The following is a 23,980-nucleotide window of genomic DNA, read 5'->3' as shown; positions in this document are numbered from 1 at the left end:
CACACCTACTACTACATAAGGCTACTCTACCAAGTCTGGTAGATGTAGCAGCTCTACCTGATACATAGCAACAAACACAGGGAAGCAGCCAAAATGAGGAGACAAAGAAACAGGTCCCAAATGAAAGAAGAGGACAAAACTATAGAAAAAGAACTAAACAAAATGGAGACAAGCAATTTACCAGATGCCAAATTAAAACAACTGGTTATAAGGATACTCAATTAACATGGGGGAAGAGTAGATGAACTTAGTGATAACTTCAGCAAAGAAATAGGAAACATAAAAACAGTACTAAAAAACATAAAACAAAAGGCCCTAACTGGTTTGGCTCAGTGGATAGAGCTTCGGCCTGTGGACTGAAAGGTCCCAGGTTTGATTCCGGTCAAGGGCATGTACCTTGGTTGCGGGCACATCCCCAGTAGGAGGTGTGCAGGAGGCAGCTGATCCATGTTTCCCTCTCATCGATGTTTCTAACTCTCTATCCCACTCCCTTCCTCTCTGTAAAAAAAATCAATACAAAACATAAAAAAGAACTAGTCAAAAATGGAAAATACATTAACTGAAGTGAAAAATACATTTCAGGGAATCAACAGTAGAGTAGATGAAGCAGAGAATCAAATCAGAGATTGGAAATACAGGAAACAGAAAACAACCAGTCAGAACAGCAAAAAGGAAAAGTTTAAAAAATGAGGATAGTAAGCCTCTGTGACAACTTCAAGCATATCAACATTTGCACCATGGGGGTTCTAGAAGGAGGAGAGAGAGAGCAAAGAAATGAAAACCTATGAAAAAAATAATGATGGAAACTTCCCTAACCTGGTAAAGGAAATAGACATAAAAGTCCAGGAAATGCAGAGAGTCTCAGACAAGTTGAATCCAAAGAGGCCCACACCAAGACACATCATAATTAAAATGCCAAAGATTAAAGGCAAAGAGAGAATTTTAAAAGCAGCAAGAGAAAAGCAGTTAGTTACCAATAAGAGATCTCCCATAAGACTGTCATCTGATTTCTCAACAGAAACTTTGTAGGCTAGAAGGGATTGGCAAGACATATTCAAAGTGATGAAAATCAAGGACCAACAACCAAGATTACTTTACTCAGCAAAGCTATCATTTAGAATCAAAGGTCAGATAAAGAGCTTCCCAGACAAGAAAAAGCTAAAGGAGTTCATCACCACCAAACCAATACTGAAAGAAATATGAAAGGGTCTTTTAGGAGAAGGAGGAGAAGGAGAAGGAGAAGGAGAAGGAGGAGAAGGAGGAGAAGGAGGAGGAGGAGGAGGAGGAGGAGGAGGAGGAGGAGAACAAGAATAAGAAATCTGAATAATAAAATGGAAATAAATATATACCTATTAACAACTGAATCTAAGAACAAAATATACTATCAGAACAGAAAGTGACTTATAGATACAGAGAGCATTTTGATGGTTGCCAGATGGGAGGGGGGTTGGGGAATGGATAAAAAAGGTGAAGGGATAGAAGAGCAAATTGGTAGTTACATAATAGTGCATGTAGAATACAGCATTAGAAAATATAGTCAATAATATTGTAATAACTATTTATGATGCCAGATGGGTATGAGATTTATTGAGATGATCAATTAGTGGGTTAGATAATGTTTGATCACTGGGTTGTACATCTGAAACTAAAATAAATAAAATAATTGTATGTCAGCTATAACTGAAAACAAAAAAATATTTAAAAGTAAATAAATAAAGACACTGCATATGACCTACATAATATTTTATCTATAGTCTCATCACTCTCTCTCTAAATTCATCATATTGGCCTTCTCTTACCTCCAAAAATGGAACATGAATTTTCCCATAATCATGATCTTCACACAACCTTTGTATCCCTGAAATATTTTCTTCTCCATCTTTCACTTCTCACCCCATCATTATTGGAATGGCCAGTAGAGCTTTACTTTCTAACTTGAATATCACTTCATTAAAGGAAGTTTGCCTATAGAGCATACAATGGAGTCAAAACAGCCTCTATAATAAATGGTGATGGGAAATTTGGTTAGATACATGCAAAAAAATGAAACTAGATCACCAACTTACACTATACACAAAAACAAACTCAAAATGGCTAAAGGACTTAAACGTAAGACAGGAAACCATAAAAATCCTACAAGATTCCATAGGCAGCAAAATTACAGACATAAGTTGTAGCAATATCTTTATAGACACAGATCCTAGGGCAAGAGAGACTAAGGAGAAAATAAACAAATGGGACTACATCAAAATAAAAAGCTTCTGCACAGCAAAAGAAACAATCAACAAAACAACAAGAATGCCCACTGCATGGGAGAACATATTTGCCAATGTTATCTCCAATTAGGGTTTAATCTCCAACATTTACAATGAACTCGTACAACTTAACAAAAGGAAGATAAACAACCCAATCAAAAAATAGAACATTCAGAAAGCCAAGAGACACATGAAAATATGCTCAATGCCACTAATCATCCGAGAGATGCAAATCAAAACAACAATGAGGTACCACCTTACACTTGTCAGAATGGCTATCATCAACAAACTAAAAGTGCTGGAGAGGATACAGAGAAAAAGGAACCCTTCTTCACTGCTGGTGGGAATGCAGACTGGTGCAGCCACGTAGAAAACAGTCTGGAGTTTCCTCAAAAATTTAAAAATGGAACTGCCATTTGACCCAGTAATACCACTTCTAGGGATATATCCCAAGAAAACAGAAACACCAATCAGAAAGGATATATGCACCCCTATGTTCATAGCAGCACAATTTACCATAGCTAAGATTTGGAAACAGCCTAAATGCCCATCAGCAGATGAGTGGATTAGAAAACCATGGTACATCTACACAATGGAATACTACGCTGCTATAAAAAAAGAAGAAATTTTTACCATTTGCAGCAGCATGGATGGAACTGCAGAGCATTGTTCTAAGTGAAATAAGCCAGGCAGTGAAAGAAAAACACCACATGATCTCACTCATTTATGGATAATAAAGAACATTATAACCTAATGAACAAAAAGGTAGATACAGAGGCAGAGAAGCATCGAACAGACTGTCAAATTACAGCAGGAAGGCTGGGGAGTGTGGGGGTGGTAAGGGATCAACCGAAGGACTTATATGCATGCATATAAGCATAACCAATGGACACAAGACACTGGGGAGGGGGGAGTGAGGGCATGTGCCGGGGGGTAGGGGAGGCCAGGGGAAGGTTAATGGGGGAAAAAAGGAGACATATGTACTATTTGTTATACCTTAAACAATAAAAAAGAAAGTTTGCCTATAATGCCCCTTCCCACTAAGTAGGTCTGCATTTTAATTACTTTACAACACTTTTTCTCCATAGTATTCATCTCACATGCAAATTACTTGTTCAAAATATTCCTTCCCTTTTAGATTGTGAGCTCCAAGAGAACAGGGACCAGATCCATCTGGTTCCTCATCATATCCTCAATGCCTAGCACAGTGAATTGATATATTTCACATACTCAATAAATAGATATTAAAATTAAAATGGAAATATCTTCTGTCCCTTACCAAGAAAAAACTCATACTTAAGAAAGGTGTTCATGAAGTAGAACTGAGAAGTTCTACAGAGATTGATGACACAAGATCTCCAATAAGCAAACACTGAACTTATCAGTTCTGGCCACAATGTTCACAGCCAAATCCTGCCTGGACCTGTTGCAGTATGCCAAAACATCTGGAGAGCTATCACCCATCCATATGTATTGTTTATATGACCCTAAACGTCTTTATATGAGAATACAGGTTATATCTTAAATTATTATTTTACTTACCCCTAGGAGGTTTTCTTGGCAAAGCAACAAGACTATTAACAGATTGAGACTCACAGACCTACGAATTAGAGACAGTAATTCAAGAACTTAATCATCAGGGAAGGAGAGACACCCTGTGTCATTTGCACAATCACCTTAGGCTGCTGGCTTGGTTTACAACTAGCCCTATTGTAAGAGTGCACTGATTCATATTCCCTTCCAACACAGCACCCAGATTCCAAAACACAACCTGCAGACAGTGATTAAGAGCCCTGGTGCTATGCTGCAGTGTTCTCCCTCTCATCCAAAGAGCTACTCTCAATAGTAATCCTTGGGGCTTCAGGCAGACAGATGAAGCTGTTTACTAAGGAGTAACTGCAGATTTGTAGTTTGTTCCCAGGGTACAGGAATATAATCAGGAATATGAAATGTATCTTATTCAGGCAACCTACCTTTATCTAAAAATTGGGAATCTGCAGACCAGACACAAAAATAGGGAAAGGTAACATTCATATATACCAATTTCAGCTTCCAGCCCCCACATTTCATATAACTAGGAGCATTGCTGTAGCATGGATACTGTCCAGGATCCCCAAATGCTTCTAAAGACTGCGTCATTTATATATTTCTAAACAGATATTAAGAATGCAGGAAGAAATCACTTCTCAAGTAAAGATGATAATGAGTTCTAAGATTGAGTATTTACTTCTTTCTGCCTGTGTGTTAATGCAGCTGGAATGCCACTTGTAATAATGAGATACTTTTTGCAAGCATTTGGCAAGTATATACCCACTCCCCAAGAGCAAGTTTCTTTCTCAAACTAATCCCAGCTGAAAACTGAAAAATATCACTTGAGAGCAAGCAAAGAATGAGAGGGCAGATGTAATATAGACCACTGAAAATGAGAATCCTCTTAATGGGTCAACAATGTGGAAGAAGAAGAAAGAAAATGGATAGGAATAAAGGAGTCCAGGAACAAAAACAGCCAAGCCTTTGTGTCAGTGAGAGAAAGCAGAAGCTTAAAGGTTAAAGGAACACAATGGAATTAAAAGAGAGGGGAGACAAGTAACAGTATATATGGACAAGTAAGACAAGTCAGGAAAACTGGTAGGAAATAAACTGAGTGAAAGAAACACAATCAGAAGTACAAGCAGTAGCTCAGTTGGTTAGAGTGTTGTCCAGATAAACCAAGGTTGTGGGTTTGATCTCCAATCAGGGCACATACAAGAATCAATCAATGAATACATAAATAGTGGAACAACAAATCATTGTTTCTCTCTCTCTCTCTCTCTCTCTCTCTCTCTCTCTCTCTCTCTCTCTCTCCCCCCCAAAGAAATAAAAAAATAAGAAGTACAAGTTCAGCCACATCAGAATTATTTGTTAACCATTCCATTCACTATTCCTATCAATCTACGGCCTATATATATTTCAAACCCATCTTCTCTCTGTTAGGTTGGAGAGAGCCCGGGATCGGATACATGCAGACATGTGATGAGACAATGGACTTCCCCTGGAATTTCTCACAGATCAATGTGCCAGACACAGATACCAGCTTCTCCCTTAATCCACATACCCCCACACAGATACTGACTTCTTTCTGAATACCCCCGCCCATTCCCTGTGGCAGAGAATTCCTCAGCTCGTGTCCCCACCCCTCACCCAACCGCAGTATAAAAAAAGCGCCCCCCTCCCTGTTGGCGTGAATCCACCTGCCCTCTCTTTGGAGTACGTGGGTCTCCCAGGGACGCAGAAATAAACCTTTTCCTTTCTTTTCTGATTCACTGGACTCAATTTCTTGCGCCGCCTCCTGAGCCACCTAACCTAACACTCTCTTTCTCTTTCTTCCTCTCTTCCTCTTCTCTCCCTATCTCCCCAGATACCACCCTATCAAAGTGGCATTATTTACTTTCTCACATTCACTCTGACTACTGGTATGTAGCATTAATCCAGTCTTCACAGAGCAACCAGAGGGGGCTATTAAAATGCTAATCAGATTACTTCTCCCTTGCTTAAAACTATTCAAAACCTCCCTACTGGTGATGGGAAAATACTAAACTCTTGAATTTAACCTACAAGGTTTTGTAAGAATTAGCAAAATCCTACCTCTTCAGTGCCATACCAGCCTCCTCTCACTATCCCTAATGCATTGGTACCATGCTTTCCCACCTTAGAGATGACTGAGGGCTATGGCAAAACCTCCAAATGGCCATTCATCCTTCTGGAACCCAAAGATTACTTATTTTAAGTTCTGATATCAACCTGGGGACCATGACTTTTCAAACTCCTATTCTCTTGTCCTCCCATCTGTCACAAGACTCTCCTGCTGAGATAACCACTGTTGCCCAATAAAACTACAAAAATGTCTCTGCCATCAGTTTGGGGCCCTTGTTTTATGCAATTCCAGTGTTCCTGCCTTCATATACAAAAACACCTGCCTAATTGATGTAGCAATGGAAGCCTGAGTGGACTCAGGCTACCATTGCTTCACAACCTACAGTGATATTCAGATATATGAAACTTAGAATCTATGATCACAGATTAAGCATGGAACTCTAATCAAGAACTCTTCACAACTATGACCCTGAATGCTGAGTAGTAATTACATGAAGAAAATTTTTTTCTGTTTATCTAGAAATCCCAAGGTATCATCACGTCAAGCTAACACTACAGGTTTACATAGGAAAAATATCCTCCCTCATGTCCAAACATAGAATATAGTAATGACAGCTAAATCATAAAACATACATTAGAAAATAAAAACACTGTAATTATTCTTAAAAAGAAAAATAGAAATGTGTCCATAGAGCTGAAATAAAACAAAACAAAGAAAAAACAACTTAGCAACAGAGGGATCTAAAGCCACTCACCTACTAGAAAGCAGGCAGAAGCAGCCAGGTGTTCAACTCCTATGGGGTAATATAAACCAACAGAACTATAGGATAGCAAAATGAGATCACTGCAGGAAACAGGAGGTGAAGCAGGGATTTCCTGCCTGCACATAATGGCTTTTAAAATGCTATGATGAGTACAGGAAACTGGGATTGACAACTGAGGTGCTACTAGGATGGTAGGGAGTAATAGAAATAGCTATGCGACTGAGAATTGCATGCATCCTCATAAAATAAAAGCCCCAAGCTGCTAACATAAGAACTAGTTTTGAACTAGGGATCTGATCAGATTAAACATAATCTAGCCATACCTAAATGATATAATAAGCATGAATTTTCCCACTCAAGGTAAACTTGTATCAAGTTAAAACTCCAAGCCCACAAAATAAAAACCATGCAAAAATAGTAAACAAATGCAACAAATATGAGGTTAAAGACCCAGAGAAATACAGTAATTTGAAAAAAAGGACTTTAAATGTTTAATTCTGAAAGAACTAAAGGAATAAGCTTCTGAAAAGTAAGAACAAGAGGTTATAAAATAAAAAAGACATGAATCAGAAATGGCAGATACTAAAAAAATAGAAATCATGTAAATCAAGACTATAGACTCTGAAATTAAATATCATAGCTGTTTCAGAGGTAGAAAATAGTATAGAGGAGTGATAATGGGTATACACACACACACACACACATACACACACACACACGCACATATATATACTGAGTGGCCAGATTATTATGACCACCTGACATTTGTAGGCAAATTAGCTATAATTTCGCGCTGAAGTTGCTAGAGGGCCAGATCATTATAAACGTCTGAATAGCACGACATAACTAAGTATCGTTGCCGATCAAGTTCATCCTATCATGTTGTTGGTGTATCCCAATGGAGACGGCTTCTTCCAACAAGACAATGCGCCATGCCACGGTGCTCGTATTGTGCAGGAGTGGTTTCAAGAACATGAGGGAGACTTTACCTTGCTTAGGTGGCCCCCACAATCACCAGATCTCAATCCAATTGAGCATTTGTGGGATGAAATTAAAAGAGCCATAAGGCAGCTGGTTCCACAACCATCAAATCTCACAGAACTGGACAGTACTATTCATCAGGCATAGTGTCAGATTCCTCGCATCACCTTTCAACATCTCGTGGAGTCAATATCAAGAAGAATCGCCGCAGTATTGAAGGCAAAAGATGACCCAACGAAGTACTGATGGGGTGGTCATAATAATCTGGCCACTCAGTGTCTGTGTGTGTGTGTGTGTGTGTGTGTATACACACATATATATGTAGATATATACATATATATGTGGATATATATACACACAAGGATATATATATATGTATATATATATATACACATATACATATAAATATATAGTTGTATACTAATTTAAACCATCATACAATAGTATTGGCAAAAGAAAGACATTTGCATATATACTAAACAAAGTTTACTACCTACAAATTCTGAAAAGAGAAAATAAGTGCAAGAAATAACTATAAGAAAATATATAAGAAATTGTAAATTACAATTTTTTAAATCTTAAGAGTCTTTCTCTATGTGTTTTTATTTGTTTTGCTTAATTCCTTCACCTTTTTCACACCACCCCCCACCCCTCTGACAGCTGTCAGGCTGTTCTCTGTATCTATGAGTCTGTTTCTATTTTGTTCATCAGTTTATTTTCTTCATTAGACTCCACATATAAGTGAGATCATATGGTATTTGTCTTTCTCTGACTGGATTTTTTCACCTAGCATAATACTCTCCAGATCTATATCCATGCTATCACTAAAAGAAACCAACGTCACCCCAATAAATTCAATAAAAATTTAAAAAAAAACACAATCTTCAGTTAAAGATAGTCAATTGAACATAAGCATTCTCATCTGCTTTGTACTGAAACCCTACCAAAGAAGAAGTAAAGTGATTTACTTCTACTTTGACAAAGAGACTGGGAGATGTGACAAAAAAATTGCATGGGACACATCCAACCTTATTTGTCACCCAGAATATAAGATATTAGATCTGTATCTCCAATGAAGACATTCAGAATATCCATTTCCGCTGAACCTTCTCAGTCTAAGGGAAAATACCTAAAATTATTGACATCATAGTTCTCAACAAAAAAATCTCAGCAGATAATATACATCTTCACTCAGCATTTCTGAGCAGATTTTTAAAAATATGTTTTCATTCGGTTGATCTCTTACCACCCTCCTCCCGCCCCCCAACCCTCCCTGGCCTTCCTGCATGCATATAAGCATAACCAATGGACACAAGATACTGGGGGGTAGGGGAGGCCGGGGGAATGTCAAGGGGAAAAAAAGGAGACATATGTAATACTCTTTGAAATACTTTAAGCAATAAAACAAAATTTAAAAAAATAAAATTAAAAAAATAATAATGCAAAAAAATAAATAAAACATGACTCAGAAAAAAATATGTTTTCATTAATTTTAGAGAGAGGGGAAGGGAGAGAAAGAAACATCAATTATCTGTCTTCTGCATACACACCTCCAACGAGGGATTGAGCCCACAACCCAGCCATGTGTCTTTGACCGGAATCGAACCCAGGACCCTTCAGTCCACAGGCGGTTGCTCTATGTACTGAGCCAAACCAGCTAGGGCAAAGGAATATAATATTTATAATAGGAAGAGTAATGGCCTTTGAAAGACATTAATATTCTAATCCCCAAACCTATGTCTGTGTTATATTGCATGGCAAAGTGGGATTAAGGTAGCAGATGGAATTAAGGTTGCTAATCAGCTGGCCTTAAAATAGGGAGATTGTTCAGAGTTATCTGGGTAGGCTCAATGTAATCACAAGGGTCACAGGAGGAAGGAGTGTCAGTATCAGAATGCTGTGATGTGAAAAAGACTTGACCTAACACTAATGACTTTGAAGATGGAGGATGAGGGGTGTGTGTCAAGGAATGCTGATGGCTTCTAGGAACCTGAAAAGGCAAGGCAATGAATACCGCACCCCTTTCCCCCAGTATCCAGGTAGGAACACAGCCTTGACAACACCTTGATTTTAGCCCTGGAAACCCTCCAGAACTGTAAGAAGATAATTTTTCTGTTGTTTTAAGCCATTAAATTTGTGCTAATTTGTTACAGCAGCAATAGAAAACTAATACAATATATTATCTGGCTCAGCTATGAATAGCATTAACATAGTCATAATAACATAAACATTAATCAATATTATGCTGTTGATCAATATTAAAACAAAGAGTTTGGGGTGGTAGAAGAATCTGTGTATGTTGCATAAGCAGGGAATTTTGAAAGTACCTAAGTCTTATCTACCAGAGTGTGATATTACTAAATAGTGCTTAAACATTTAAAATTAAGAAGGAGCACCCTAGCCAGTTTGGCTCAGTGGACAGAGCGTCAGCCTGCGTATTGAAGGGTCCCAGGTTAGATTCCGGTCAAGGGCACATGCTCAGGTTGTGAGCTTGATCCCCAGTAGGGGATCGTGCAGGAGGCAGCCAATCAATGATTCTCTCTCATCATTGATCTCTCTCTCTCTCTCTCTCTCTCTCTCTCTCTCTTCCTCTTCCTCTCTGAAATCGATAAAAAAAAAATCTTTAAATAAAGGAGCAATATGAGCATGTTACTTAAGGATAGAATATAAATACTCAAAGAATTATCTGAAAGGGTTGAAAATGGTTGCTTCTGGGAAAAAAGCAGGGAACTATTATTCTTTTTAACAAACCTTGGAGAAATATTTGACTTTAAACCAATTTCCATAATTTTGATAAAAATAAAAACAAATTTTTAAAAATCAAAAGAAAATTTTATAAATTGCTTTAGGCAATTACATTAAAAAAAACAGAATAAATAATTTCCTATAAAATAATAGAAGAAAGAGGAAACTAGTATAGAACAGAAATTGAACCAGGCGGTTAAACAAAGAATCCCCCTTCATACATCCGTAGTGAGAGGGAATGAGATCATACTAGAATCAAAAGTCAACTTTATTAAACTATCATGAATTTTAATCTCACCTTCTACAAACTGTTCCATAAAATGGAAAAAGATGAAAAACTATGTAACCTATTTTGTGAGCTAGTATAATATTGATTTAAAAATTGAACAGAAACAATAAAATCAACTTATAAACAGTAAACTTTTAAAGGGCAAACAAATAAATATGGCCCTGGCCACCAGGATGTTCAGTTAGTTAGAGCATTGTCCTGATATGCCAAGGTTGCAGGTTTGATTCCTGGTCAGGGCATATACAAGAATCAACCAATGAATTCATGAATTAGTGGAACAACAAATTTGTGTGTGTGTGTGTGTGTGTGTGTGTGTGTATAAAATAAATAAATAAATAAATAAATAAATAAATAAATAAATAAATAAATATCATAAATAAATTAATTAGATATGGTCATATATAACACATAAAGTAGATTTATCCCCGGAATGTAAAGACGATTTAATATCAAATAATTTATCAATGCAATTGACAATTCTGAAAAAAGGGGACAAAAAAGGTTGACAGTAATGCTGCCTTTATAATTATTCAAAGTGTATGTATACATTTTTGGAGGGACACCCTATACATGTTAACATATTATATCAAATGAAGTATATGAACATCTCAATAAAGAAAAAAAAAGCATGCAATGAAATTCTCCTCTTATTCATAATAAAACTCTTAGCATATCAACAGACTTAAAAATCCAAGGAAATTTCCTTAATTTAATAAAAACTATCTACCAGAAACCTACACCAAATACTATACTTAACTAAGACCCTTTATAAATAATCTCACTTAAGTCGGGAACAAGACTAGGACTGTGCCATCCCTACATTAAGCATATTATATTGTATTTTTAGCGAAAACAATAAGAAAAGAAATAATACATTAATATAAGAATTTTAAAAGTAAGACACAATTGTTGATATTTGCAGCAGATATAAAAACATGGAAAATTCAAAAGGATCAATAACAACTTATAAGAATGAATAAGAATCTTCAAAGCTGCTAGATATAAGATTGACTTACAAATATCAATTAGCAAATATAATAGAAAAGGGGATTCTAATTAAAATAGCCATTATAATAAAAGGTATTTATCAAAAATTATAAAGCACAGCTAAATAAGTGCATATAGGAGTATTTATAGCATTAAATGCTTATATTAGACAAGAAAAAACTCAAACCAATTACTAAGATTCCATCTTATGAAACTTGAAAATGAAGAGCAAATTAAATCCAAAAGCAAGCAGAAGAAAATAATGATAGAATTCAATAAAATAAAAAACAATAAAAAGTAATCAATGAAACCAAAAGCTAGTTGTTTCAAAAAATTAATAAAATTTATAAACTTCTACACAGATTGATAGAGAGAAAAAGACAAAAATCACAATTATCAGCAATGAAAACAAGTATATCACTACAGACTTTATAAACATTAACAGGATAATAAAAAAATATTATGAATAAATTTATGGAAATAAACTTAATGTACATGAAATGAACAAATTCCTTTAAAGATATAAATGACCAACCTTCACTCAAGAAGAAATAGAGCCAAAACCGTTTTGGCTCAGTGGATAGAGCGTCGGCCTGCGGACTGAAAGGTCCTGGGTTCGATTCCGGTCAAGGGCATGTACCTGGGTTGCGGGCACATCCCCAGTGGGAGATGTGCAGGAGGCAGCTGATCGATGTTTCTATCTCTCTATCTCTCTCCCTTCCTCTCTGTGAAAAATCAATAAAATATATTTTTAAAAAAAGAAGAAGAAATAGATAACCTCAATATCCCTTTGTCTATTAAGTAACTTAAATTCATACTTATAAACCTTACCAGGGATATAAAGTACAGCATAGGTAATACAGTCAATAATATTTTAATAACTATGTATGGAGTCAGGTAAGATACTAGGTTTCTTAGAGGAATCACTTCCTAAGTTATATAAATGTCTAATCACTATGCTGTACACCGGATATTAATATAATATTAACTGTCAACTGTACTTTAAAATATAAAATTAAAATATAAAAAAGAAAAAAACTTATCATGAAGAAAATTTCAAATAAGAAACCTGCAAAAGCCCAGACGGCTTCACTAGTAATTTCTCCCAAGCACTGAAGGAAAAAACACTACCAATTCCACATAAATTCTTCCAGAAAATAGAAGAGGAAGGAATTACCCAACTCATTTTATGAGGTCAGAATACCTCTTTACCAAAACCAAACAAAAACAAGAAAAGAAAATTAAAGGTCAAAATCACTAATGTAATATAGACATCCAATAAAACAAATGGAATCCAGAAATATATAACGAGGGTAATATATCATAGCCAAGCAGCATTTTATTCTGGGAATGCAAAGGTGATTCAACACTTGAAAAATAATCACTATAATTCATCATATCAACAAACTTAAAAAGATAATTTAAATAGCAATGACTGGGTAGCTTAGCTGGTTGCAGTATAGTCTCCTACACCAAAAAAGGTTGCAGGTTCAATTTCCCGTCAGTACACATACCCAGGTTGTGGGTTTGATCCTAGATCAAAGAACATATGGGAGGCAACTGATCAGTTTCTCTCTCTCTCTCTCTCTCTCTCTCTCTCTCTCTCTCTCTCATGCTCTCTCTCTCAAATCAATAAACATATCCATGGGTGAGGATTTAAAGAAAGATCATTTGAATAGATACAGCAAAAGCATTTGAAAAACCCAACATACATTCATGATAAAATCCCTCAGTAACTCATAAATGGGATATTCATTATTATGGCTGAGTATCCATTCACTACTTGATGGGCATTTATGTTGTTTCCATTTTTTAGCTATTACAAGTAAAGCTGCTATAGATGTTTTTGTACAGGTTTTTGTTTGCACATATATTTGCATTTATGCTAGGTAACTATCTATGAGGGGAATTTCTTGGTTATATGGAAAGTGAATGTCTGACTTTATAAGACACTACCAAACTCTTTTCCAAAGTGGCTATATTATTTTATACTAGAGGCCCGGTGCATGAATTCGTGCATGGGTAGGGTCCCTCTGGGTGGCCTGCAGGGATGGGGATGGAACCTGCAGTCCAATGCCACCTGCAGCTCCTGCCTGCCACTCTCACTCCCACTCATTCCGGCCCCACTGTGCCTGCCACAGGCTCACACCCAATCAGTCCCCATCAGGGGAGGCTCATGCTGCCACAGCAGTGCTCGCTCACTCACCAGCCATGAGCCCTACCTCTGGTGCCCTCTCAAGGGGAGTGGCCAGCGGGATTGAGCTGAAACCAGCTCTCTGACATCCCTCAAGGGGTCCTGGATTGCGAGAGGGTGCAGGCCAGGCTGAGGGACCCCATGGGTGCATGTGCACGATCATGCCAGGGATGGACTACAGGAGGGCTCAGGGCGTGTCTGGCCCATCTCGCTCAGTCCTGATTGGCTGGACCCTAGCAGCAAGCTAACCTACCAGTCGGAGCATCTGCCCCCTGGTGACCAGTGCACATTATAGCAAGCGGTTGAGCAGCCTTAGCATATCATTAGCATATTATGCTTTGATTGGTTGTTCGGTTGTTCTGCCATTTAGTCTATTTGCATATTACCCTTTTATTATATAGGATTCCTACTAGTAGAGAGTCCTATTTGATCAACATACAAAACCATAAAGGAATAAAATAGATCAATGATTGCACAGGGTTGTAGGTAGGGGAGAAAACTGAATGCAGGGGGCACAAGTGAACCTCCTGAGGTGAGGGAAATTTCCTATATTTTTATTGTGGTGATGGTTGTGGTTATTTGATCGTATATGTTTGGCAAAACTCTTTGAAATATATAACTCTCAAAGGGGAACTATCATGTAAATTTTAGTTTAATAAACCTGGCTGGAAAAGTAAAAGATGCCTAGAAATATGTCTTATATGTAAAAAGTATTACTAATAAAATTACAACCTTCTACCAATGATTGTAAAAATGGACCTGCATAAACACTGAGAATAAAATAACATATTTATGACTAGGAAATATCTTTATAAAAAAGATGTCAATTTTTCTCTAAATCATTCTACTGATTTAATAAAATTTCAAGATGATTTTCTTGAAATTTAAAAATCTTATTTTAAAATTAAGGGAACAATGGGTAAAATGTAAGATAATTTAGAAAGAGCAGAAAAATGTTGTGGTTGTGGGCTGGGAAAGGGCAGAGAATAAAGAATAACTGACCTTACAAACATCAGATTCATAAAGTATTCATAATTAGAACTCAAGTGTAGACAAATGTGTTAATGGGGCACATAGACAGCTTAGAAATAGGCCTAAGTTAAGTGTAGAAACTGGGTAATATGATGGAATTTGCATTCTAAATCTATTATATATAAATGATATTTAAACAAGTGGTATTTGGCATAGAAAAAATTGACTCATATTTTATATCGTATGCAAAAATAAAATCCAGATGGTTTAAAAAAGTAAATGTAAAACAAAATTTGAAAATGCTGCATAGAAAATTTGGAGAACATTTTTTATGATCCTGGGATAAGAAAATATTTCTTAAATGTGACACAAAAATCACAATTTCTGAAGGAAAAGATTAATAAATTTATCATGAAAATTTTAAGCTTTAGTATAATAAAGAACCCCATAAACAAAATAGAAAGCCAAGGTGACATGCCAGAAGCAGATATATGCCACATATGTACCTGACAAATAATTAGTATCCAGAACTTATAAAAAACTCATACAAATCACTAAGTAAAATGTGACCAAACAGAAAATAAGCAAATGTGGGTGACTCTGGGTACTATATTTTGGAAGTAGAGACAAAGGAAGCTGGGAGTAGATACAAGTGAAGATAAAGTTTATTTGTAATGTTTTATTTCATTAAAACATAGCTGAAGCAGAAATGACAAAATGCTAACACTTGTTCATTCTGAGCAGTATATGGTGGTTATTTGCTCATTGTTTTAGATACTTCTCTGAGTTTCTTTAAAAATATTTTAAATTATTCAAAATTATAAAAGAATAAAACAAGAAAACAAACTTGTAAACTATAAATTTATAATAATAAATTTGAGCAAAGTGAAAAAATAGAAGTTAAAATTATAAATAATAATTTCCCCATATACCAGTCATAATAAATTAGCAGAAATAATGATAGAAAGATTCACCTTCACACAATTAAAAGCATAAAATAAATGTTACTGCTATTAAACACTACACAGATAGATAAATTTAGATGTAGAGACCATACAGCTAGTAAATAGAAAAGCTGAAGTGATAATAATTTTAAAACTATAATCAAATTTAAACTTTGTTAACTAGTACAAGAAGCGACAGATTAATAATTTCAACAATAAAGATAAATTAAAAATAAATAAATAGCCCAGCCAGTGTGGCTCAGTTGGTTGAGCATCATCCATGAACCAGGAGGTTCAATTCCCTGTCAGGGCACATGCCAAAGTTTCGGGCTCTATCCTCAGTAGGCGGTGTTCAGGAGGCAACTAATCAATGATCCTCTCTCATCATTGATGTTTCTATCTCTCTATCCCTCTCCCTTCCTCTCTGAAATCAATAAAAACATATTTTTAAAAAATAATAAAAATAAATAAAATAAATGGAAAATAGATTAATACCAAAGAGAACCTACTATATACAACTATATATAACTACATATATATTCCCTGACCAGGAGGGAGTCAAATTGTGACCTCCTGGTTCATAGGTTGATACTCAACCACTGAGCCACACTGGCCAGGTGAGATTTTTAGTCTTCCTTCTGTGTATGGTGAGGACACATACTGTGTAAAAACATTAATACCTTTAAAATCATGTTTTAAATATAAAAAATATTTTCTATTATCAACCAATATTTCCCTTTACCATATATCTTCTCTCCTAGGTAGAGATTACCTCGTCCAATACATTTCATAATATGAGATAATCACCTTGCCTCGATTTCATAGTACCCTGTCCCATTTCCTTTTCAGCACCCTTAGTTTATTTCAAATTAGCAGTAGTGGAAATATGACCCAATACCAAAATTTACTACAGATTTTAGAATATAGTTGGTTTTTTTCTTAGCTTTCAGGGCAGTCATGATTTCAGCAATCCCAGGAATAAAACAAGGAAAGGGCCTTACTATGATCACTTTCAAACCATATGAATACTTCCACCAAAATTAGAAATCTTCATCAGAATTTCCATTCAAAATCCTTAGTGTTGCTTAAATAAGTGATTGAGGCTGAACTACCTGCACAGGACCATGGGAATGTAGTATAGAGCAGAGCATAAACTATAGAACCTTACAGCTGGGAGGGTCTTTATAAATCATCTAGGTCTAGTCCAACCCTCCTCATTTTACAGTTATAGGAACTGATACTCAAACAAAACAAGTAATTTGTCACAAGAACTAAGTCAGCATCCAGGACAGGACTAGAATGTAGACTAGGCTATCTGAAACCCCATTTTAAAAGAGATTTTTTAATATTTAACTCTTCTTTTTTTTTTCTTATCAAGTGCCTCTTTCTTGAACTTGTTAAATGGGGAGAATAAGGGGGTCTGAGAAGAGGGCTGGCTCAACGAGAATTTCAGTTAAGCAACATGATATACAACCTGGCTTTCAAATAAGCTTGTGTTCCGGTAGTCATGAGGCTGAAGGGAACCTCACTTTTCCTTACAGCAATATCATCTGCCAAACATCTGCATAATCCAATCTTAACAGTGAGCATCAGAGTAGAAAGGACTATTAGTAGGGAGAGGTGTCATTTATCAGCACTCAACTCTCCTGAAAAGTCTAATAATGTTGACTATGTCTTTCTTCTTAAAGCAGTGCAGTTTCCTCTGTACAATACTCAAAATGTATAAATATATAGTTCAATATTTTGTAGTGTAGAACAATATCTATCTCCCCATATAAACCATGAACCCCAACGTGGCAATAACCATGTCTACTCTGCTAACCATTATATTCTCCATGCTTAGTAAATGGGATGTATTCGGAAGTATTTGTCCAACCAATACATGAGGCCTCTTTTCTCTTGGCTCTTTCACAATACTCTACTCTCCTAATTTTTCTTCCATACGTGTGACCTCTCCTTCTTTGTAGCCTTCACACAGACACATCTTTGTTTTCCCATCCTTGGATCCCTTCTTTCTATTTCAAGCACCGCCTCTTTATCAATTACACTCAAATCACTCTCTCCAGCTGTCTTCTTTCCGGAGTTCCAATTCCACATTTTTTCAACTGTACAGAATACCTCTTGCTGGACTATAGCAATAGAACTAACTGTGTGACCTCAGTCAAACCAAGTCACTATCCCTCTCAGGATCAATTTGCTCATCCATAATATGAAGGAGTTCCTTCTCTACAGTATATAGAGAAAAATCCTAATTTCCAAGTTAACATTCTACCTTATTTACAGTTAAGCCATCAACCTATATGAAAGTATTTTCACATACTTTCAACATATAATTTACTCCAACACAACTGAGCTCCTTCACCGTTCCCAATGTCCTCTGCTTTTCTGGCCTCTGCCTAGGACATCTTTCCCATCCCCAGACATCTTTCCCATCCCCCAAATGCTTCATGTTAAAAAACTGTTTAATTTTCCAAGCCCAATCCAAAGTGACTTTCAGGAACTGTCTTTGATCTCCTTGGCTGCAAGCCCTTTGCCTTTCTTTTATGGGTGTGGATCTCATTCTTGGAATATTATAGTTGTGTATATTATTTCTTCTATCTCTTACTTAACTCTGTCTTCTTGGAGAGCAGAGGCTATTCCTAAATCAGCCTATATCTCCCAAATTGCCTTTGGTTCATAGCATGCACTTAGAAACATTATACTGAATGGATTCAGGTTAGGCCGTATCAGTAGTCCTGATTAAAAGTCTCTGAGTTTCTGGAATAAAGACCAAAATCCTTATAAAGACCCACTCCAGCCATTCCACCTTTTGTTCAATTTCTTAAATTCACTATGCTTCTCTCATCTCAGGGAGCTCCTGCATGCTCTTCTCCTCATCTAGAAAACTATTCCACCTCCACCATCACTACCACCCCACCTTCATGTTTCTATTTAGTCTTAATATCACTTTCTCAAGGAACATTTTCTTAAACCCAATGCTAAGGCCAGTTTCCTCTGTTATATGTCTTTATAGCTCCCAACCCCCATACTTTTCCTTCATAGCATTTATTGTTGCTGAAATAACATAGTAGTGTGATAGTCTGATATATTGCCTCTTCCCCATCAAACCATAAGCTCCAAGTAAGCAAGGATGGTGTGTGTCTGTTTTGTTCACCTTTATATTATCTGCATGGTATAAGCACAGCACTGAATAAATAGCTATTGAACGAATGAATTGCTTAATGACTGATTTAAAGGTAAAGACTTGGGACTTAGAGTGTACAGAATCGTTGCCTGTCTTCCTATAATCCAGTGATGGCGAACCTATGACACGCGGACTCATTTTTTTGGTTGATTTTTCTTTGTTTAATGGTATTTAAATATATAAAATAAATATCAAAAATATACATCTTTGTTTTACTATGATTGCAAATATCAAAAAATTTCTATATGTGACACAGCACCAGAGTTTTCCAAAAAAACCCAAAAAGTTGGGGTTTTTCAAAATGCTGACACGCCGAGCTCAAAAGGTTCGCCATCACTGCTATAATACTTTCAAAGTAAAATTGGGGTGCCAGGTAGCTCTCTGAGACAGGTAAGGTGGCCTTTTATTCACCATAAGAATTTATAAAATAGGATAAATACTGCCTCTTCTAATGCCTGGAGGAAACCAAAATTGCCTTTCTTTAGTGACAGTATGACCCCAGAAGGCATAATTAACACCAAGTATCTTATTCATTCACTTAACAAACATTTATTAAGTACCTACTCTAAGCCATACACTAGGATTGTGGCTTGTGGCTGATAGTATAATAAACTAGACTGATACAGCACCCTACTTGATTGGAATATTTAATCTAAGACTATAATTTATTATATATGCTTTAAAAAATCTTTTATGACCGTCAGAATACCAGAGGGTGGAAGATAATCTGGCAGAGATGATTTAGAAATTGTAACAAGCCCAATCTGGGCCTGTTAAATTAGATAGGCAGGTATCCTAGACCAATGTTGGTCAAAGTGTGGTCCAGAGAGCAGTACTTGTCTGTGAATGTTTATTACCAGGCAGCGGTAACCTAAATGCAGAAACTGAGAATAAACACTTACAAAACGTTACAGCAATTTAACACAAGTAATTTTTCTGTTGAAGCTAATAATAAACCTATCAACATATATTTTTATGCTTTTTCTTTAAATTTTTAGTAATGTGTAGTTAATGTATTTTACTAAAGTAACAGTCTATGACAGAATGGAATATTTTGGAGGAAAAAATGGTCCTTCACCAAGATAGTTTGCAAAGCACTGGAACAGCAAATTCAGGATTACCTGGCAGTTTGTTATAATGCAAAATCTCAGGTGCCACCCCAGATCCTCTGAATCAGAATTAGTATTTTAAAAAGATCCCTAGGGGATCCTTTTGCACATTAAAGTTAGAGAAGAACTGGCCTAGATTATTTCTAAAGCCCCTTAGAACCTTCAGATTTTATAATTTACTTCAGATAAAAAACTGCAGAGGTGATAACATCCACCTCATAATTTTATAGATGGAAAAACTGAGGTCAAGAGAGAAAAAGTCATGTGTCCAAGATAATTGGCAAATTAGCAGAGGTAGGAATATAACACATTTCCCAACACCCAAGTCAATTTTCCACTCTAGCTATACTGCACGATCACTCCTATTCTACTGAATCCCACTCTGCACCATCCCTCAGTGATGTCATTGTTTTATCAGAAAGTATCTCAGAAACTACTTATTCTTCTTCCTTCCATAGACTGTTAACTTTAAATCACCACTATTTCAACTGTCTCCTTTATGATAATTACCTTTGACCTCTGCTTCTCAAATCTTACTATATGCATATTATCTGACTGCTAGATGGATATTCTGAGCCTTCAGAAGGACTAGCACCAACTGATCCCTGGTCTTTAGAAAAAGAGAGCTTCTTTGTTCCCATCAGTCTACTTGATATCAGATATCAAGGAAGAGAGCACACACTCAATGCTGCTTTCGAAAGCTCAGTACTTTCAGTTTGTGGTTGACAATCAAGAGAATAGGATACTAGACCATATTAATAAAAGTCTAGGCTCCAAAATGAGGCAAATGATGACTCTTGTGGTATTGTCAGACTTGATCCTTGAGGGGAAAGGTATGATTGCTGTCTTGAACTATCTGAAGAGCTATTATTAAGAAGAAGCAAATTTGTTTCAGATAGTCCCAAAGAACCAATGAATAAATGTTATGGGGAGACAGAGCTTGGCTTATAATGGAGATCATTATCTGACAATCAGAGTTGCTCAAAGATAGAAGGAGCCATCTAATGAGCTCTCTATCATTGCAAGGAAATTCAAATAGAAATCAGTCAACAAATTGAATGCTTGGAGCAAATTAAAGACCTGGGTGGAGAAATAAAGCTTAAGGATCTTTAGGGGTCATTCCAGTTTCAAGGTTTTAGTATTCTAAAATTTTCAGGGCAGAGTAACCCTAAACTGTCAGAAAATAAGAGTGAGATCTGGTCCTAAAAGAAATTGTTGTGTTTTTTTTTTTGCTCAATGTGAGATGAATGAGGTTATGACAGTGGCAAAGTGAAGTCTTTCCAGACATCCTTTTAAAAGGAAAGCAAGCTGGCCAAGAAAAGCCATTGGGCAAATTTTTTGTTCTTATGCTACACAAAGGCCAGAGTACTATTTCCACCCCTCAACATGTCTTTCCAAGCAGCACCCTTCCTAGTGTACCTACATTTGTCTAACAGAGAAAGGTGCAAAATTCTCCCAAAGGAGGCAGTAGTGCTTAATTGTCTCTAGACTATGCATTCTGGAATCAAATTGTGTTTTAATTCCAAATTGGGACAGTTAATTATTGTGTAACCTTGGACAAGTTACTTAACCTTTCTATACCTCAGTTTCCTCATCTGTATATCAAAAGATAATAATAGTATCTTCTTCATAGGGTTGCTATAAGAATAATACACATTAAACCCTCATCCCAAGATCCAAAACTTATTAAGCAGTTAGAAATATTATTAATAATGTTGCTGTTATAATTAATATCATGGACACATTAGTGTTGCTAACTCAAAAAGCCCCATTAAGCAACCAGGTCCCTCCTATTACCAGTTCAGAGACGCTATATTACAAGAGCTTCAGCCAGTCCTTGCATAACTCCAGACATCCAGAACCTGCTGTCCCTCAATAAACCATACCATTCACAACAGGAATCCTGGCTCCTCACCAGGTCTCTCTAAATCTAACAGCTACCCCTCCCCTAGTCCCTTGCCATAGTCAGAAGAGCTGTAAACTGGAAGTCAGTTCCAGACAAACCATCAGGTGTTTCTTCCCTCCCGAGGACACAGCTGGATCAAATTCCATGCCTACCAGTGGGATGGGTAAGGTATCCGAATCCCTGGTCTAGACTGTCAGCTCAACTACCTGGGATGGGAATTGGTCAGGCAATGGGGTTTCCCCCAGAGAAGCAAGAGAAGCCTCCCAAGTGTGTGAAGGAACTCAGTCCTAACCCCACAATGAGCCTCTTAAAGTAAGGGGGAAGCCTCAATCTGCTTTTAAAGGAAGCAGTTATTTACAACTTTGTACTCACTTGCACCTGGGGAAGGTAATAGGGAGATGGGGAAAGGGGCTACATGGTATTCTCTTTGTTTCTCATTTCTAACTAGGAGAAGCAGCTGCAGAGAAAGAGTTAAAGGAGAAAGGAAGCTCCAGCCATTACCCCATCCCCATACCTAAGGCTGTCTGGGGGGTCATGAAGTGCTGTCTGCTATGGCTAGGGGCCACTTGGTGGCTTTCTGCAGCAGCTGCTGCCTCCCCCCGCCCTACCCCAAGCAATTTGCAAGGTCAATGCTGACCTGCTTCCAAAGAGGAACAAAACAATTCACTGACAATGAAGCAAATCTCCCATACACCACATCTCAAATCCCCTCCCCAAATCAGGTTTTACCCTAGTGCCTTCCTGCCCAGATGCAGACTCTGTGCTTCCACCAGCCCTACTGGGGAACCCAGCATAGCATCACAGCTGCAGAGCATGTCTCGCCTTCCCCGCCAACCCAAGGAGACTCTCAGTACCGGGAGAGATGCTATCGCTAAAGGAGACCTGAGATTGGGGGAGGGGAAGGAGGGACATCTGGGTTTCTTACCAAGCGCCACAGTCACTTCCTGAAGTGGACAGAAGAAAAGGATGAATGAACTGAAACAAGTTAGAGGTTGAGCCCTCACAGAGCTCAGCTTCCTCTTCTCTTTCTCTGGGTCTCTATCCTGGTCCCTCTCTCCTCTGTCTCACTGGTTTGCTTGCTGACTTGCCGCGCTCACGATCTCCCTCACCCTCCCTCCCTCTCTCTCTCTTCCTCTCTCCTCCCCCTGCTCTCTCTCTCTCTCTCTCTCTCTCTCTCTCTCTCTCTCCCTCCCTCCCTCCCTCCTCCCTTCCTCTATCCCTCCCTCCCTCTCCCTCCCCTTCTTTCCTTTCTTTCTTTATATTTCTCTCCCTTCCTTCCTTTCTTCCCTCCTCCCCTCACCCTTTGCTGGCTTCGGATTCACCACTGACTGGTGCTGAGCACGCCGCTGTGCTGAGGCTCTCAATGCAGAGCTGCAAGGCTTTGAATCTGTGGTTGTTTTAGGGAAGACTGAAGTAGTGTTTTATTCTGTAAGGTATCCAGCAGAGAAATCTAGGGAAGCTCAAAGAGAAGGGGAGGAGCAAAGGAAGCAAGGGGAAGAGAAAGAAAGCAAAAGGCTAAAAGCAAATGGGAGGATAAAGGAATTACCATAGCTGATGTGTGGTGTTTACTAGCTGCTCCAAGACAGAGAGAAGTGGTCTGTATCCCTTACATCCCTTAGCCCAGGCTCTAAATAAAGCTTTGACAATCCTGTCCACATTACATTTCTGACAAATATGAGATTCTAAAAATTGTACATCAAAGGTTGTCATTCCCACCCAGCTAAGAAGAAAGAGTTCAGCGACATTGATCCCCTAATAACCCAAAGGCCACCCCACCCCCAACCGAGTAGAAGTATGAACCCAATTCAGAACTGTCAGCTGGAACTTCCCTTCAGGCAAAACAGAAAAGCAGCAGAACCACAATGCTTTCCTTTAAAAAAAAAAAAGCCTCTGATGGGAATGTAAGTGTACATAAGTGTGTAAGCCAACATGTGAGTTTGTACAAGGGGGAAGAAGAGGTGGAGAGAAAGAGATTAATTAACTCAACATATAAAATAATTATATTCTCATTGGGGTA

At 37.3% G+C, this 23,980-nt stretch overlaps 1 protein-coding gene across 3 annotated transcripts in view; it reads right to left on the bottom strand.

The window, feature by feature from the left end:
• GABRA3 (gamma-aminobutyric acid type A receptor subunit alpha3) overlaps nucleotides 1–23,325 on the bottom strand; it is a 231,952-nt gene extending 208,627 nt beyond the window's left edge. For 2 of the 3 annotated variants that reach the window (XM_036305992.1, XM_036305994.1), the window contains exon 1: nucleotides 22,889–23,048. The gene's annotated coding sequence lies outside the window, so the exon portion shown is untranslated. Of the gene's footprint in view, nucleotides 1–22,888; nucleotides 23,049–23,263 lie in introns of those variants that run through there. The other variant, XM_036305993.1, reaches the window with a different exon arrangement.
• Between the last annotated feature and the right edge of the window lie 655 nt (nucleotides 23,326–23,980).

This window comes from Myotis myotis, unplaced genomic scaffold (genome assembly GCF_014108235.1).
Source record: "Myotis myotis isolate mMyoMyo1 unplaced genomic scaffold, mMyoMyo1.p scaffold_m19_p_4, whole genome shotgun sequence".
Taxonomy (NCBI): domain Eukaryota; kingdom Metazoa; phylum Chordata; class Mammalia; order Chiroptera; family Vespertilionidae; genus Myotis; species Myotis myotis.
Note: the sequence above shows the minus strand (reverse complement) of the source record. Positions and strands in the feature narration are given on the sequence as shown.